A 17,605-nucleotide genomic window follows, 5' to 3' on the forward strand; every position below is an offset into this window, starting at 1 on the left:
GCTTTGTTTACGTAAAACATTCAAGGTAAACATTCACGGTGTTGGAACGGAGCCCAACATTTAGGGTGTTGGAACGGAGCCCCCTTTCCAATGAACCGCTCACCACTTGTTGTGGAGACCCGGGTGCTAAATGACTTGTAAACGACCTGATTTTTTTATTTTTACACGTTCATGTTAGCGTTATCGTAATCTTCCGTACGAAAAATTACGATAACGCGAACGTACGATTAGCCTGGGTTAGCTTTAGTTTACGTTAAACATTCAAGGTAAACATTCAGGGTGTTGGAACGGATTAAAACGATTTACATTATTTTTAATGGGAAAAATTATTTCGGTGATCGAACAAATCGGTTTTTGAACAGGGATCTGGAACGGATTATGGTCGAGAACCGAGGTTCCACTGTACATATGTTTTCCATGGCTTCCTCCAATCCTGCTCATGATGCCAAAATATCAAATGTTTTTCTGAGGAAAGACAAAACCAAGCGGCACACTGTTTATTTAGCACTCATTCATATTCCCTTTCATGACGCTTATATAACGATTTAATAAAAAAACAATCTCGTCATCAACACCAAATTTGGACAACGCGATTGTCCAAAACTTTTAGGTTTTGCAGTTACACAACACAACTAACTCTCCGGATGTCTCCTGCAAAGTTTGTGGACTGTTGATTGCATTTTGTACACAATAATTCCCTGTTTGATGATTAAACATCATCAACCTTTCGATTACATTGTTTACACATTTATTATTATTTTTTCCCCCTTCGACAAACTAAATGACAAGAGAACGGGGAGAACGATATTTTGAAAAAAATAAATTAAAACTAGGGAAATAATATATTAAAACAAAACTACTAATGATTAAAAAAGATAAGAACTCTTCCCCCCAAATAAAACCAGAAAAAGTAATTATTTTGACAAAAAAAATAAAATAATTCAATAAGCCACACTGTTGAAAAAAGCATTAGCTCAGAAGGTAGAGCGCTCGGCTTGGGATCAAGAGGTTGCAGGTTCGATTCCCGGCTCCTCCGTAGTATATGTCATTGTGTCCTTGGGCAAGACACAGAATCCCTAATGCCCCCGATAGCAGGTAGTTGCCTTGCATGGCTGACACTGCTATCGATGAGTTAGTGTGTAAAAGAGAAAAGTGTGAAGCACATTGTAAAGCACTTTGGCAAATCTTCATTGACTTGAAAAGTGCTATATAAATGCTGATCATAATGCAAACCATAAAGGCCCTGAATAAATTGTCAGAAATTTAGGAATATAAAATGTATCGTATATTTGTAGATGTTTCTTTTAACCGCCCAAAAATTACCAGAAATCAACAACTTCCATTGAAAAAAAACAACAAAAAAATGGGTTTGTTTGGTTTTCAACACATATTTATTAACTGCCAGCCAAGCTAGCCTAATAAAACAGAAAATAGAGGATTGACATCTAAAGCCATCCGTGGCAATTTATCTAGTCAAGTCAAGTCATGTTTATTTGTATGGCCCTTAATCACAAAGAGTCTCAAAGGGCTGCACAAACCACTGACTATTATGACACCATCCCCTGATCTTAAACTTACATGAGGGCAAGGAAAAACTAAAAAATCTCAACAAGAGGAAAATTAAGAAACCTTGAGAAAAGACTGCACATAAGGTGATGCCCCTTCCAGGATGACCAGGCTGCAATGGATGTTGCAATAAAAATACATTGTCAACCAATGTTCTCTCTAAGCTGCGTGTGTGCGCAATTGCGCACGACCCAGAGCTTTTCCGCGCACAAGAAAATCTAGCCAGCTCACAAAAATGAGGGCTCGAAATTGCTAATTAAAAAGCGAATTAAGTCGAAGTTACAGTGCATGAAGGTAAAAATACACGGGTTCCCCTGACGCTGTGTTCTAAATGCGGTATTTTGAAGTCAATGTCGAAGTAGAACGAAGTTGAGTAAAGTCGGTAGAGTTTTTCGAGAACCGGCTTCTTCGGCTCGGCTCACTAAAAAGAACCGGCTCTTTTGGGTCCCAAACGGCTCTTCAGATTGCTTTTGCTTCTTTAATCCCTACACGGCCAAATATTATGTAAAATTGTGCACAAAATGACTTAAAGGAGGGGGGAATAGAACAAAAAAGGAAAAAATACCAAAATGAAAAAGTAGTGAAAAGCTGAGAAAAAAATGAAAACAAAGGAGAGAAAAAGAGAAAAAAAGAGCACGAAAAATTCAGAAAAAAAGCCAGAAGAAAAGAAAAAAGCAAATAAAGGGGGAAAATGTAATAGAGAAAAAAAAAGCAAGAAAAAAAGTAACTGCTTCTTTCAGGAAATCACAGGAAAAAATAAACACAATGAGATTTTTTTTAAAAAAGGAATTTAAAAAAAAGGGGAAAAAAACGGGAAAAAGAGGAAAAGGTTTGTTTGCATTCAAATAATTTTCAATTATATCAAGTGAATCTTGTTGCCAACATTGTACTTCCACTAAAAAATGTAATTAAATACCGCTCTGTATCCTGCAACCGACTAAATAAGACCCCAAAAATGTTAGTAATATGCGACAAAAGATACCAGGAATAAAAGAAATGGAAATCTTGTGAAAGAATTGTAAAAACAAATGACGTTTGTAGGCCCTGCAACCTTTGCAATTGTACACTAGTCAATTCATTCAAAAGTGAAAAATAATTTTTCATTGCCGGAAACTCAGCAAAATGTAACGTGATGTCAAGTTTTGGACATGTTTGATAATGATTTAGTTGCCACACTTCGGATTGCTGTTGCTCACTGTTGTTTCATGCGTTTCTCACCAACTTTGTGTGAACGCTCAGACCCGTGGATAATTAGAGGGAACATTGTTGTCAACATAAAATATAGGTTATTAATATAGAATAGAAGTGTGTTTTAAGCTTAGATTTCAACATCTTCACTGAAGTTGCAGATCGAATCTCAGGGAGATGAGCATTCCACAGCACTGGGGCCCGTATTTCAGATCTCTTCTTGGCTCTTGGGATCACTAGTAGACTAGCATTTTCAGAGCGAAGGCTCCCGACCCGGACATAGGGGGAAATTAAACCTGAAAGATATGAGGGAGAGAGTCCATGCATGATTTTGTGTACTACCAACAGAACCTTAAAATCAAATCTTAAGTTAACAGGGAGCCAATGCAGGTTAGCTAAAATCATCTAAAACTAATATTTGACGTCTACACCCGTCATTAGGAGTGAACTAGTAAAACACTGCTATTTTTAGATGGATAGATAGATAGATAGATAGATAGATAGATAGATAGAGTTTGTCGAGAACCGGCTTCTTTGGCTCGGTTCACTAAAAGGAATCGGCTCTTTTGGGTCCTAAACGGCTCTTCAGGTTGTTTTTGCTTCTTTAATCCCAACATGACCAAATATTATGTAAAATTATGCACAATATGACTTAAAGGAAGGGGGGAAAGGAACTAAAAAGAAAAAAAATACCAAAATGAAAAAGTAGTGAAAAGCTGAAAAAAAGATAGATAGATAGATACTTTATTCATCCCCGAAGGGAAATTCACATTTCCAGCAGCATCCCTTTCGCTCAGAACAATACAATAATAAAGCAAAAAGAATACAATATACAAATACCCAATGTGGCGTGCTAATACCCACTGTAGCGTGTTATATAGAGTATCTAGGTAGTGTTACACAGAATACACATTGCAATAAAATACAGTAATATGCATTGTAGGGGGTGTGGTTTAATGTGGGCCTTTACTCCGCCGGGTGGAGTTAAAGAGCCTCATGACATGAGGAAGAAAATATCTCAGTCTGTCCGTGCTGAAACTGCTCTTCTGTCTGGAGATGATGCTGTGTAGTGGATGTGATGAATTTTCCATGATTGACCGCAGCTTTTTCAGTGCCCGTCTCTCAGCTACTGTTGTCAGGCTGTCCAGCTCTGTGCCCACAACAGAGCTCGCTTCCCTCGCCAGTTTATTGAGACGAGAGGCATCCTTCTTCATGACGCTGCCTCCCCAACACGCTGCCGCATAGGAGAGGGCGCTTGCCACAACTGTCTCATAGAATATTTTCAGGAGCTTTTTGCAGATGTTCATGCTTAATCACATAGTTGTTGAAACAACAGCAATAAGTTTATAATATTGTCAAATGACCCTTTTATTTTCTATTCATGGTACCCTTTTTGTAGAGATCAAGTAGGGTAACTCTTTTCCAGATTTGTAAGGCAGGAGCAGGCTATATGGAGCTTTGAAAGGAGAAATGCACTGGGTCAGGATGAAATCACGCCTTCCTCTCATCAATTATGAAGTGCAGCCAGGAAAGAGTGTGGCAGCTCTGAAGGCTGTCAGGACGGCGACCGCCCGGAACCCGAAAGTAGCTCGATGTGACAAATCACCTTGACCTCACAATTACCTCCAGCTTTTGGACCGCTGACTTTCACACAACTAGCTGTTGAAATCCCACCGGTCGCTGCTTGAAGTTTATCGTCTCGTCAGTTTGTCACAAACAATTAAAACGGCAGATCGTTATTTAGAAATGTGAGCTAGTAGCTGGCACAAAGTGAGCTCCTTGCACTATCGTGCTGATAAGATACGCAACTTGACTGCTTTGATTTATCTCTTGGCCAATTTTTGCTCTACCTAAATACTGTTGCCAACTGCATACCAGTCAAGCTCCAGGGCTCCATGCCCTTATAAACTGTCATATTTTCCCTTACAAAATACAAAATAATCTTACACCATTTATTTTTTTTCAATCGTGTTTATTTATGTATTTTAACATGTTATATTGTACATGTGTTTCATTATATCCGATATATTGTTAATTCACATTTTGTTGTGAGATCCTGAGTTGCTCGACATGAATGAGGTTCATTATAAAAAAAAAGCTAAAAAATTAAGTAGCTTGAACGTTCACTGTAGAAGGAAAAAATACATGCAAATATAATTAAGTAGAATAATCTCATCTCATTAGCTGCACCGCTTATCCTCAGTAGGGTTGCGGGAGTGCTGGAGCCCATCCCAGCAATCATCGGGCAGTGGGCAGGGGACACCCTGAACTGGTTGCCAGCCAATCGCAGGGCACAGGGACAGACAACTCGCTCGCTCATTCACACCCAGGGACAATTTGGACCGGCCAATCCACCTGAAATGCATGTCTTTGGAATGTGGAAGGAAACCAGAGTGCCCGGAGGAAACCCACGCAAGCACGGGGAGAACATACAAACTCCGCACAGGAAGTCCGGTAGCTGGATTTGAACCCACACAGGAGGTTCCCAAGACCTTAGAACTGTGCCGCACACGCGCTAACCTGCGCCGCCGTGCTGCCCGAGTAGAATAATACATTTTCTAATTTAAATTATTAATTCATTTTCTGCATTAAATTACTGTTGGTAATATACTGATTAAAGGGATAACCACAAACCTGTCTTTTTTCATTTTCTCATTTTATACTTCCTTTTTTTCTTAACTTCTTTATACAACAATAATAATTCATAATATAATGCTTTAAAGCAAGTGAACTGTTTGAGAGCCGCTCTCTTAAATGAGTTGAGCCGAAAAACCCGGTTCTCTAAAAAGAGACGGACTTCCTTTCACTACATCAAACCGCTCGCTTCGTTTGCAACGAAAAAAAAAAAAAAGACACAGAGATAGAGGCTACCGCGGCGAACTCGTTTGACTTGATTGATTTGCCGTTTCGTGATAGTCGGTGTATACCGGATGCTACCCATCATTGACAAATTTGCGTTTTTCCGTACAGATTTTCTCGTACGTCGTACACGTCTTAAAATGCATAATAAACGTACTTTGTACGGCAAAAACGTACAGGTTGACAGGTATGCAACTGTCAAAGCAAATTAAGTTATTACTAGTTTAAAACAAATAAGCTACATCCGATAAATGTTTGTATGTATGCTTATCACTTTAAATTTTCCACCTTACTCTTGAACAAAAGATTCAGAGATTCAAAATGTTTATTGTCATATGCACAGTAAAGAAACATGATTCCCTGCGCAATGAATTTCTTACTTTGCTGTTCACACAGTTGCCAGCACAATACTGTACAACTAAGAAACTATAAACATGTGTAACGTGTGTAATAATAACTTTTGTTTTATTGAAATTCCTGCTGAAATATGTGTATAGTTTTTGGTAAATGTCCTGATGAGTGCCATCTGCTGGTATGGGGTAAGGTTTGTTTCTGGCTTCTGACATGTGACCGGGAGGCGGGGTTTGTTGGCAGTCTTATCAGAGAGAACTGCAATGATAAGACACATCTTTTGGTGCTCCCCAAATAAGTTAATTTTAAACATTATAACCCCAGCTGACAAATCTCTCAACATGCACAGTAATGTGATTGATATTGTCAAGCTGTTTAGGTTTATTTTCGTTTTGTTTCTGTTTTACTAAATTATGAATTCCCCTTGTAGAGATCAAAGAGATCAAAGCCAACAGAAAAGCTAATGTTGTGACTCATCCATTTGCAGAAACCTCATCATCCAGTCCAGCGTGAATGTGGATCTTTTGGTGGGACATGTACACCGCGGTTACACATGTATACATAAAAGAATATTAGGAATATTAAAAAATACAAGATTAACTCAAGATGAGGGCAGCACGGCGGCGCAGCGGTTGTGCGGCACAGTTCATGTCATGGGAACCTGTCGTGGGTTCAAATCCAGCTCCAGATTTCCTGTGCGGAGTTTTTATGTTCTCCCCGTGCTTGCGTGGGTTTCCTCCGGGCACTCCGGTTTCCTCCCACGTTCCAAAAACATGCATTTCAGGTGAATTGGCCGGTCCAAATTGTCCCTAGGTGTGAATGAGCGAATGAGTTGTCTGTCCCTGTGTGCCCTGCGATTGGTTGGCAACCAGTTCAGGGTGTCCCCTGCCCACTGCCCGGAGATGGCTGGGATGGGCTCCAGCCCCCCCGCGACCCTAATGAGGAACTCAAGATGAGCCGTTTTTAATGTATGTTTGTGTTTGTTGTTGTCAGTTTGTGACAAACAATTTAAATAGGAAATCACTGTCTCCAATTGTGAGCTAATAGCTCACATAAAGTGAGCTACCTTCACTATCCTGCTGAGAACATAACAGAACTTGACTGCTTTCATTTCATTTTTTGGCGCATTTTTGCTTTACCTAAATACTATTTTTTAAAAACAGTTAAGAACTTTTCTATGCAAATTAAGCAGACAGAATTGGTAGTTCAAACTTGTGAGCAATAATTATTAAATACTACTATCCATGCTTACCATTTGTATGTTTATCACCTTACTTTTGATGTCCTTATGTTTGTCTTCTCACAAACAATTAAAACGGGTGATTGCTATTTAGAAATGTGACCTACCACTTCACATCATGTGAGCTATTTACGCTTTCCTGATAATGAGATAGAAAAATTTGAAAGCGATGATTTACGTTTTAGCTCTTTTTTTCTATTTAAATCCTTTTAACTGTCACGGTTGCCCATTGCCCTCACTTGGCCCCGCCCGTTTGGCGCCGGCTGTGGTTCGTTGCCTGATTGGCTTCCCTCCTATTTAGCCTCAGTGCTCTCACTCACCACTTGTCAGTCCGTCAACGAACCCCAGCACTCGCAAGACGTGTGTTTTGACTATGTCCGGTATCCTGCTTGTGAATCCTGTCCGGTATTGATCTCGTCTATCTTTTCCTGTTTGATATCTGACTCCAGTCCCCGGTGTCTGGTATCGATCCCGTCTGTCTCGTCCTGTCTGATATATTGCTACAGTCACCGGTATCCGGTATCGATTCCGCCAGTCTCATCCTGTCCGATATCCTGCGCCAGTCAGCAGTATCCGGTATTGATCCCGTCTGTCTCGTCCTGTCTGATATCTGACTCTAGTCTCTAGTATCTGGTATCTGTCCTGTCTGTCCCATCGTGTCCGGTATCGACCCCGTATGTCCGGTATCTGCTCATGTAGCTGGTATCGATCTCATCGGCCTATGGCTTTCTGTTTTTCCACGCTGGACTTCTGTCTTACTTCTTCCGCCCAGCGATCGCTGAATCACTGGCGTTTGTGTTCACACGCATGACTGCCCCATTCCTGTAAAATAAAGCTTGTGTGAAAATGTTACGCATCTGGGTCCTCCTCCTGTTCTAGTTCTGACATTAACTGTTGCCAAGTGTTAAAGAAAACTGAGGAGGTTTTTTTTTGGGCCCATTTTTGCTCCACCAAAATAATATGTTTTAAACTGTTACCAACCGTCAAAGGAAATGAGGAAGGCATTTCGCTCTGTAACTCACAATTAAGTGGTCTTCAAGTTTACTCTTGAACAAGAAGCTAGTTCCAATTCCAAAGATTGTTTGAGTCAGTTTGTCTCAAACAATTAAAATGAATATTAAAAATTTAAAAATGTGACAAGCCCACATAAAGTGAGCTACCTACACTTTAGTCATTATGAGGAAAGCTTTGATTCTGTTATGATCCTTTTTTCTCCACTTAAATGTCTTCTTTTAAACTTGCCAACTATCAAATCAAAGCAAGAAGACATTTTGCTCTCTAGCGCAAAACAAAGTGTGCTGCTTCCCTTAAATGCTTTAAGTAAATGACCTCGCTCTTGAATAAAGGCCGGTTCCAACGTCTTTTTGTGTTTGATTGTGTCAGTTTGTCACAAACAACTGAAAACAACCGGAACAGGCAGTGGACCCAATGCTTTATTAAAGGATCGGGAAAGTCAGGGCAGACAGCACTCTGGTGCTTGCTGGGCAGGAGAAGTAGGAAGCCCTCGCGACCGGTGAAAGGTGGCAAGTCGGGTAGCCGGGACAGGAGAACGAAGCGTGGTCGTGGATCGGAAGCAAGTCAGCTAACCCTAGACGATCAGGAAGCCAGGGACAGGGGATCGATACACGAAACAGGGTATGGAATCTAGCTCTTGAACAAAAGCCAGTTCCAACGTCTTTTTGTGTTTGATTGTGTCAGTTGTTTACAAACAACTGAAATTGTCATAACCGGAACAGGCAGTGGACCCAAATGAGTAACGTTTCACACAATCGGGGAAGTCAGGGCGAGAGGAAGAGACAGCAATCTGGTGCTTGCTGGGCAGGAGGAGTAGGAAGCCCTCGCGACCGGTGAGAGGTGGCAAGTCGGGTAGCCGGGGCAGGAGAACGATGCATGGTCGTGGATCGGAAGCAAGTTGGGTAGCCGGGACAGGAGAACGAAGCGTGGTCGTGGATCAGAAGCAAGTCAGGTAACCCTACAAGATCGGGAAGCCAGGGACAGGGGGTCGATACATGAAACAGGGGACGGAATTCAAGTCAAGTCAAGTCAAGTCAAATTTATTTATATAGCCCTTAATCACAAAAATGTCTCAAAGGACTGCACAGGATTACAGTTACAAAATTACACAATTACCTGATCTTAAACTAGCAAACCAGCATGGAATCAGGCAGAATACAGGACAGGTCGGAATCAGAACGGGAGCCAGAGTCAAAAAGTGCTTGCCTTGCGTGTGCTGGGGTTCGCTGACGGACCGACCAAGAGTGACCGAGAATGACATGCTTAAATAGGGAAAGGGCTAATTAGGGAACGAGTGGCAACTGGGGACGAAAAGAATGAGCGCAGGTCAGGGCAACTATCAGGCAAATGACAGAATTGTGACAGAAATGCGCATTCACTAGAAACGAGAGATACTTGCAATTTCCTGATAATGAGATGTGCTTTGATTGTACGTTTCGGCCCTTTTTGTGCCACTTAAATCCTGTATTTTAAACTGTCGAATCCAATTAAGGAGATATTTTGCTCTGTAACTCAAAACGAAATGAGCTGTCTCATTTAACTGCCTTAGATTCATTGCCTCACTCTTGAGCAAAGCCCCGTTTAAATAATCCTATGTTTTTATTTATGCCAGTTTGTCATCAAATGGGCAAATGTAATACATGAATGAGCTACTTGTTCACATCAAGTGAGGTACTTCCAGTTTTCTGAAGATGAGATGGATTTTGACTGCTCGGATAGTCTGTTTTGGTCCTTTTTGCCCCACATTAATCCCGTTATTGAAGCGGTTTCTAACTCTCAAAGCAAATGAAGAAGTTCTTTCTCTCAAAATGTTTAATAATAACCAAGTGAGCCTGTTCCATTAACTGCTTTTAGTTATCAACTCAGTCTTGAGCAAAGGCCTGTTCCAAAGGGATTCTAAATGACCTTTTTTTTCAATTAGGCAGAGAACGTGCAGTGCACAATCATGCAGATATGTTCCAAAGATATTTTTTTTCAAATTAAAAGACAAAAACCAGGAGAAAACAAGAACCAAACAAACAGACAGAGTTTGTAGTAAACAGCGAATTGATAGTGAACATTTTAGTTTGGAATAATTGGAAATTTGCTTACCGTGTCACTAGGGGACTTCTGACTGTTTTGTCCAACTTGATCATCAAAGGGTGAGTTTACCTGCCGTCTTGTACAGCGTGTATACCTTTTTTGACCTCGCCTTATTTCAGGTATTTAATTGTGACTCTTCCTCTTGTGTTTTTGCAAATTGTCTTGCAATGAATTTAATATTGTCCAGATAGCTCTCTGTGTGTGTGGACACCCGAAGGCTCCCGTTTTGTATGGTCTAGGTTAGCTTTGCTAGCAGTCGGTTAGAATAGAATAGAATATACCTTTATTATCATTGTTACAAAATGGGTTGATCATATTGTGACAACGAAATTGGACATGGCATTCCAGTTACTGTCATGGTTGCCATGGCGCTCAATTGGTCCCTGCCGTGTGGCGCCAGGTTCGGTCACGGTTGCCACGGCGCCCAATTGGCCCCGCCCACTGACACCAGCTGAGAGATATCTGCCGGACTACTTAAACGCGGTCTTGCGAGTTGCCTGGTGTCAGAGCGTCTGCGAAACTCCTGTTAAACTCCTGTGTGAAATGCCTAGTTCTGTGAATTTGCCTGTGTTTGATCTTGTTTTATTTTCGGCCTGATCTGTTTGATTTTGACCACTCTTTTGTTCGGATTTCAATCCACTTCCGCGACCATCGATCCTCAGTTCGAGTGTGCGCGCATTTCTCCTCTCCATAATAAACTGTGAGTACGATACGCTATTGGGTTCTCATTCCTGTTTCCTGCCCTGGTTAGTGACAGTTACACATTTTGACTGTAAAGATAAAAGATTAAAAAAAACAAAAGGAATTTGGATATGGATAAAAGGAATTTGGATATAAAACAAAAAATAATTTGGATATAAAAGAAGATCCTGGATCTGGAATCGAATCCGGGCCGTGGCGGTGAAAGCGCCGAATCCTAACCACTAGACCACCACCAGGGACCACCAGGAATTGCTAGCTTGCCTGCCGTGCTCATTGTTTTTTCTCCCGGCTTGGTTCGTATTTGTTGCTGCTGTGGCTCACGGTTATCCAGGCTTATCATGTTTTCGGTCAGCCAGCCTCTCATTTTTGGTTGGGTTCGTCCATTATGGCAGCTGCCTGGTAATTCGGTCCGTGTTATTTTTGCCAGTTCGCCCCATTTTGGCTGCTCGCCATTTCTCGTACCATTGCTGCAACCATCTGCGACACAACGTCTAGGCATTCTCCACAAAAACTACCAGAACATGACTCAAAACACCTAAAACCTTTTTGACTAGTTAACATGTAAACCAATAGGGTGACTGGCTTACTAGGGTCCTGGTGTTCACAGCTCAATAAGTCAAATACAAGACTTACTGTCTACAAAATGCATTAACACAGAAAATAATCAGAGTATACCAATTACATACATATAGATATTATACAATTATATTTCGTTTGTGTAAAATGGGCGGTAACCAGTGTTCTCTCTAAGCTGCGCGCGTGCGCAATTGCGCACTGCTCGCACATTCTCAGCGCACAAGAAAATCTAGCCAGTGCACAAAAATGAGGGCTCAAATATACTAATTACGAAGCGACATAAGTCAAAGTTACAGTGCATGAAGGTAAAAATACACGGGTTCCCCTGACGTTGTGTCCTAAATGCGGTATTTTGAAGTTGTAGAACAAAGTTGAGTAAAGTTAGTAGAGTTTGTCGAGAACTGGCTTCTTCGGCTCAGCTCACTAAAAGGAATCGGCTCTTTCGGGTCCTAAACGGCTTTTCAGGTTGTTTTTGCTTCTTTAATCCCAACATGACCAAATATTATGTAAAATTGTGCACAAAATGACTTAAAGGAAGGGGGGGATAGAACTAAAAAGAAAAAAATACCAAAATAAACAAAGGGAAGAGAAAAAAAGGAAAAATTTAGAAAAAAGCCAGAAAAAAAAGAAAAGAAAGAAATGTAGGAAAAAAGACATAGAGAACAAAGAGAAAAAAGTAACAGCTCGGAAAAAATAAACACAATTAGTTTTTTTTTAAAAAGTAGAGAAAAAACACGGAAAAAAGAAAAAGTTTGTGTCGCATTCAAATAATTTCCAATTATATCAAGTGAATCTTGTTTTCAACATTGTACTTCCACTAAAAAATGTGATTAAGTACAGTTCTGTCTCGTACAACCGACTAAATAAGCCCCCAAAAATGTTAATATTATGCGACAAAATATATCAGGAAATAAAAAGAAATGGATATCTTGTGAAAGAATTGTAAGAACAAACGACGTTTGTAGGCCGTACAACCTTTGCAATAGTACATGAGTCAATTCATTCAAAAGAGAAAAATAATTTTGCATTGCCGGAAAGTCAGCAAAATGTAACATGATGTTCTGGACATGTTTGATAATGAATTATCTTGCCACACTTGGGCTTATGGTTGCTCACTGTTGTTTCAAGCGTTGATCACCGACTTTGTGTGAACGCTCAGACCCGTGGAAAATTAGAGGGAACATTGCCTACAACTATTCAGAAATGTGACCTACAAGCTCACACGAAGTGAGCTACTTCCACTTTCCTGATAAGAATGTAATTCGACTCAAACATTTTGGTCCGCCTAAATCCCGTTTTCCAAACTGTTGCCAACCGTCAAAGCAAATTAAGAAGACGTTTTAATCCGTAGCTCAAAACCAGCGCGCTTCTTCCCTTTACTGTGGTACGTTTTTACCCATCAGCAAAATTGAAAAAAATGAGCACGTTTCGAGATGGATTGGAGACAAAAAGATGTCAAGTGTCATTCGAAAACATCGAAGAATGGGGAGGTATCGAAGCAAGGTAGATTTACGAGCGCTTATGTGAGATTTCTTTTTACAAGCGGCAGCAAGCTCCAGAGAAAAAGTTTGGAAATGAGGTCGCTGATGCTGCCAACACGCACAAAAAAATAAGGATGGGGGTGTATGATTTTACAAGGATCCTTTAATAATGTATGAAAATAGCAGCTATTGTTTTCCAAACCTACACACGATTGCTGTAATAATTTCTCTAAAAATTCAACTCGAAAAAAAGACGATTGTCACCTTGGAATAGAACAGAATAGAATAGAATATACCTTTATTGTCATTGTTACAACACGCGTTGAATATATTGTGACAACGAAATTGGACGTGGCACTCCAGGTCCACATTTTACAGTGCGGATAAAGAAAAAAGAAGATGTTTGTACTGTCCTTGGTTGCATATGCTTGGTTTTCCTCCGGAGGGGGGTGTATGAGGGGGTGAGGGACAGTCAGAGATGGCCGGATCCAACTAGATATTTGATCTTACTGTACACACGGTCTAATGTTTTTTTCCCTAATTGCTCAGTCCACGTATTAAATGAATTTGGGAAGTACAGTCCTTAAGCATGCCCGATTAAAGTCGCCGGCGACGATAAAAGCTCCGTCGGGGTGTGCGAGCTGCTGTTTATTGATAGCAGCGGGCAGGAGATTTAGCGCTATGCTAACGATAGCATCTGGTGGAGAGGTGGAATCCGAATGCTTGTAAGTGCATTCGGGGTTATTCGTGTAAACGATTCGAGACATTTCATTTTCTGGGGCGATGGCAAAAATGCCGCAGTTGTACCCATCCATATATAGCGGATGTCATAATTGTATCCACCCATATATAGTGTATGTCTATGCTTTTTGCCAGCCACTGTAAGGGTCTCACAGGCGCCAGGTAGCCCCTAGGAACATTGAGATAGCTCATGGATGGTTTCGGAAAGTAGTTAACCAGTGATGGGTCATTGTGATATCTACGAAATGTCATTTCTACCTGGAATTATGTTTAAGTGGTTGACTGAGCTGAGATTTTTTTTTTTGATGAAAAAAGTTTGCCTTGGCTCGAAAAATGTTGGGTAACTATGATGTGAACGATTGGTCCAGATCGCTACAAATATTTGACTTCTAATCCGAGTCGGACAGTTCGTTGCGTGTACCATAAATTCAGAACTGCCCTTTGCTACATTTTGAAACTATGCCTTTCATCGTGGTGTGGCTTATTCTATTTTTTTTTTTGTGGCGGTACAGAGGAAAACGGCAACTGATCGTTTCCACAGCGCAAAATGTCTGGAAAATCTTACAACATCTTCACGTAATTGCAACAAATCAAATTCTCAAATGATACATGTTAATTGAACAGCAGTAGAAGTTACTGTATCTAAAACATGCTACACTTCCCTCTAGTCTGCGTCGATGTTATGTTGTTTCTTCTAATCCTCGAGGAACAAAAACAAACAAATGCAATTTGTTCCATTACTATACCAACCACCAATGACAACAACACATAAAGACACACATGTGCTGCAATCTGGCACTATTCTCCTCAGTATACAGTGGAACCTCGGTTTTCGAACGGCTCTCAGTTCAAACAAATCGGAGTCCGACCATAATTTTCGAGAAATTCTTGCTTCGCTGTTCGGTCAAAATATCGGAGTTCGAACGTCGGTAATGCGTGAGTGCTTACGCTAGGATGCGATGCTGAGCGGCGTACGGGTGTAGATCGCTCTTTTCGTGACCAACTGTTATCGCGAGCGGACGTGCTACATTTGCTTTCGCTTTTAATATAGGTATACGAAGTGTATTAGCCCCTAATTATGCCTCCGAAGAAAGTCAGTGCAAGCAGCAAAGTTGCTACAGGTGAAAAAAGAAAAGTAGTGCGTACAACTATTGCATTTAAGAAAGAAATAATAGCAAAATATGAAGGAGGTGTGCGAGCGCCTTCTGCTGACCACCACAAAGGTAAAAAATCCCATTTATAATTATTTTCTTTATCCTTTTTTTATTTTTACACATTCATGTTAGCGTAATCTTTCGTACGGAAGATTACGATAAGGCGAAGGTACGATTAGCCTGGGTTAGCTTCATGTTTACGTTAAACATTCAAGGTAAACATTCAGGGTTTTGGAACGGAGCCCAACCTTCTGGGTGTTGGGACGCAGCCCCCTTTCCAATGAACCGCTCACCACTTGTTGTGGAGACCCAGGTGCTAAATGACTTGTAAACTTGTATTTTTTAAATTTTTACACGTTCATGTTATCGTAATCTTTCGTACTGAAGATTACGATAACGCGGACGTACGATTAGCCTCAGTTAGCTTCATGCTTACGTTAAACATTCAAGGTAAACATTCAGGGTGTTGGAACGGATTAAAACGATTTACATTATTTTTAATGGGAAAAATGATTTCGGTGATCGAACAAATCGGTTTTCGAACAGGGTTCTGGAACGGATTATGGTCGAGAACCGAGATTCCACTGTAGTTGCCCTGGTGTGTCGTCTAGTAATATAGCGATCAAATTTGACTTGGCATGCTTCATTTGCACTCTAAATATTTGCCCATCTTAGTAATCGCCATCTTGGATGGTCAAATGATCAGAAATTATGTGGCGGCAATAACTTGGAGTAGAAATATAATACGAAGTAGCCGAAGGTGTGCACCGGGCTCAAAATGTCAATTAGTTCATTTTACTTTTATTTTATTTATATTATTTTTCATCTATAACAACATAGCAAAACTAGGTCTGGGCGATAAAATTTAAGCGATAATTATCGTCATATAATTTTGGCCACGATAAATAATAAAAACGTTCTATAAAAGTCTATAATAAAAAATGTGATCACAGCTCGAGCACCGGAGAAAATGCGGGAACTAATACAATTAAAGCCCAGGTTGCAGACTAACATTCAGGAGATGAAGAAGGTGACAAGGACCAGCCTGTCAGGAAGCGGACCAGGATGCAGGAAGCCGGAACTCATTTGCGTAGCCGATCTGTCACTTTAATTGAGAAATAAAAGTTGTCCAACGCACAAACGGACCAGAAGCAAAACAAAGCAGGTTCAAAGGCAGGCAAAATTACAATCTAGGCATTATTCAGATCAAACAGGCATGAACAGGTCTTCAACAAGGTAAAGCAATGGTCTGGCAACGGGCAGTCCCAAAAGGAGCGTTTAAGTACTCCAAAAGCTATCACCCCAATGCGTCTCAGCCGGTGTCAAGGGGCGGGGCCAGCTGGGCGCCATGACAAGCGTGCAGGACATGACACAGCCAATCATTTCGCAAGAAGAGTGGAAGAGCGGCTGAGTCAAAAGCTAAAGGACTACAACACGGTTAAAATGAGCGATAAAGGGACCAGCCAGCATAGCCACTCAAAACATGTTGAAAGATTCGCAGACAGGAAAGGCCCCTTATCCTCACTTGTTTGGAGGTATTATGGCGACTGATAAAAAAAAAAAAAAAAAAAAAAAAGCAGAGATATGCAATGCAAAGATCGGTACAAAGATAATTTGATTTCACCGTTTAAAACTGTACTGCCTGCTATAAGGTGCTGAAGGAAAAACAATTCAGCCTCAAAAAGAGTGCTAGTACAATAATCCCCATGAAAACAACTTTTCAATAAAATGATGACTCACAACACGTGGTAAGCTTTCTCTCCTGGCTTTGATCTCTTTGATCTCCGGCAAAACTAACATAACATGCGACAGAAACAAAATGAAAATCAATCCAAACAGCTTGCCATCATCATTTTTGCCGTTCCATGTGTTCCGTTACTCCGCAAGCCTGCACAAAAATTTAGCCATTGTATTCATATTTAGTTTCTTTTGTCTTTTATTAGCATATTTGGTATTGGAGTAATCCAAAAGTAATTGAAAGTAATCCAGTTCAAGTAACCCTACCCAACCCTGTTCACTTGTATAATGTACCTCATATTTGTGAAATGCTGTGTAATAGTCCGTAACCACGTGTCTTTGTCCTGATGTTAAAGATTGATGAAAGCAGCACCAGATTTTCTCAACTTTCTCTCAGGGGAAAAAATGAGACTTAAAATGTGAAAGTGGAAATAACGTGATCATCATCGTGATAATCATCCATATTGACCTATAAGAAATGTTTTATTGTGATTACAATTTTTGTCAAATCGCACAGGCCTAAGTGAAACACAGTTGTCAACAAAATTAGACAGGGTATACGTGTAATAAACACTTTGGTGAGTTGGATATCTTAACCACTAGGGTCGTAGGAGCTCTGTTTCCTGTGGTGTGTTTTGGGCAAGTACAGCCTGGTTGTGCCCATCCCTCTCCAGGCCATCATGTTTCCACCCAGTCTCAAACTGGGGACCTTTCGTGTGCTAGGGAAATGTGCTTGAAAAAATAATTGTAAAAGACTGTCAGGATTAATAGGGTAAACTATCTATAATAATGAAAATAATAATAATACAAATAATTACAATAAAAATATGAAATGAAATTAAATGAAATGATCTGCATTTATATAGCGCTTTTCAAGTCAAGACTTCCCAAAGCGCTTTACATTGTGCTTCACA

The 17,605-nt window shown here is 40.4% G+C and overlaps 1 protein-coding gene across 1 annotated transcript in view; it reads left to right on the forward strand.

The window, feature by feature from the left end:
• Positions 1-17,605, forward strand: part of LOC148366899 (glypican-6-like) — a 200,287-nt gene that overhangs the window by 98,506 nt on the left and 84,176 nt on the right. The gene's annotated exons all lie outside the window — the stretch shown is intronic.

The sequence above is a fragment of the Urocampus carinirostris genome, chromosome 4 (genome assembly GCF_059441175.1).
Source record: "Urocampus carinirostris isolate Australia breed hairy pipefish chromosome 4, RoL_Ucar_1.0, whole genome shotgun sequence".
NCBI classification, from domain to species: domain Eukaryota; kingdom Metazoa; phylum Chordata; class Actinopteri; order Syngnathiformes; family Syngnathidae; genus Urocampus; species Urocampus carinirostris.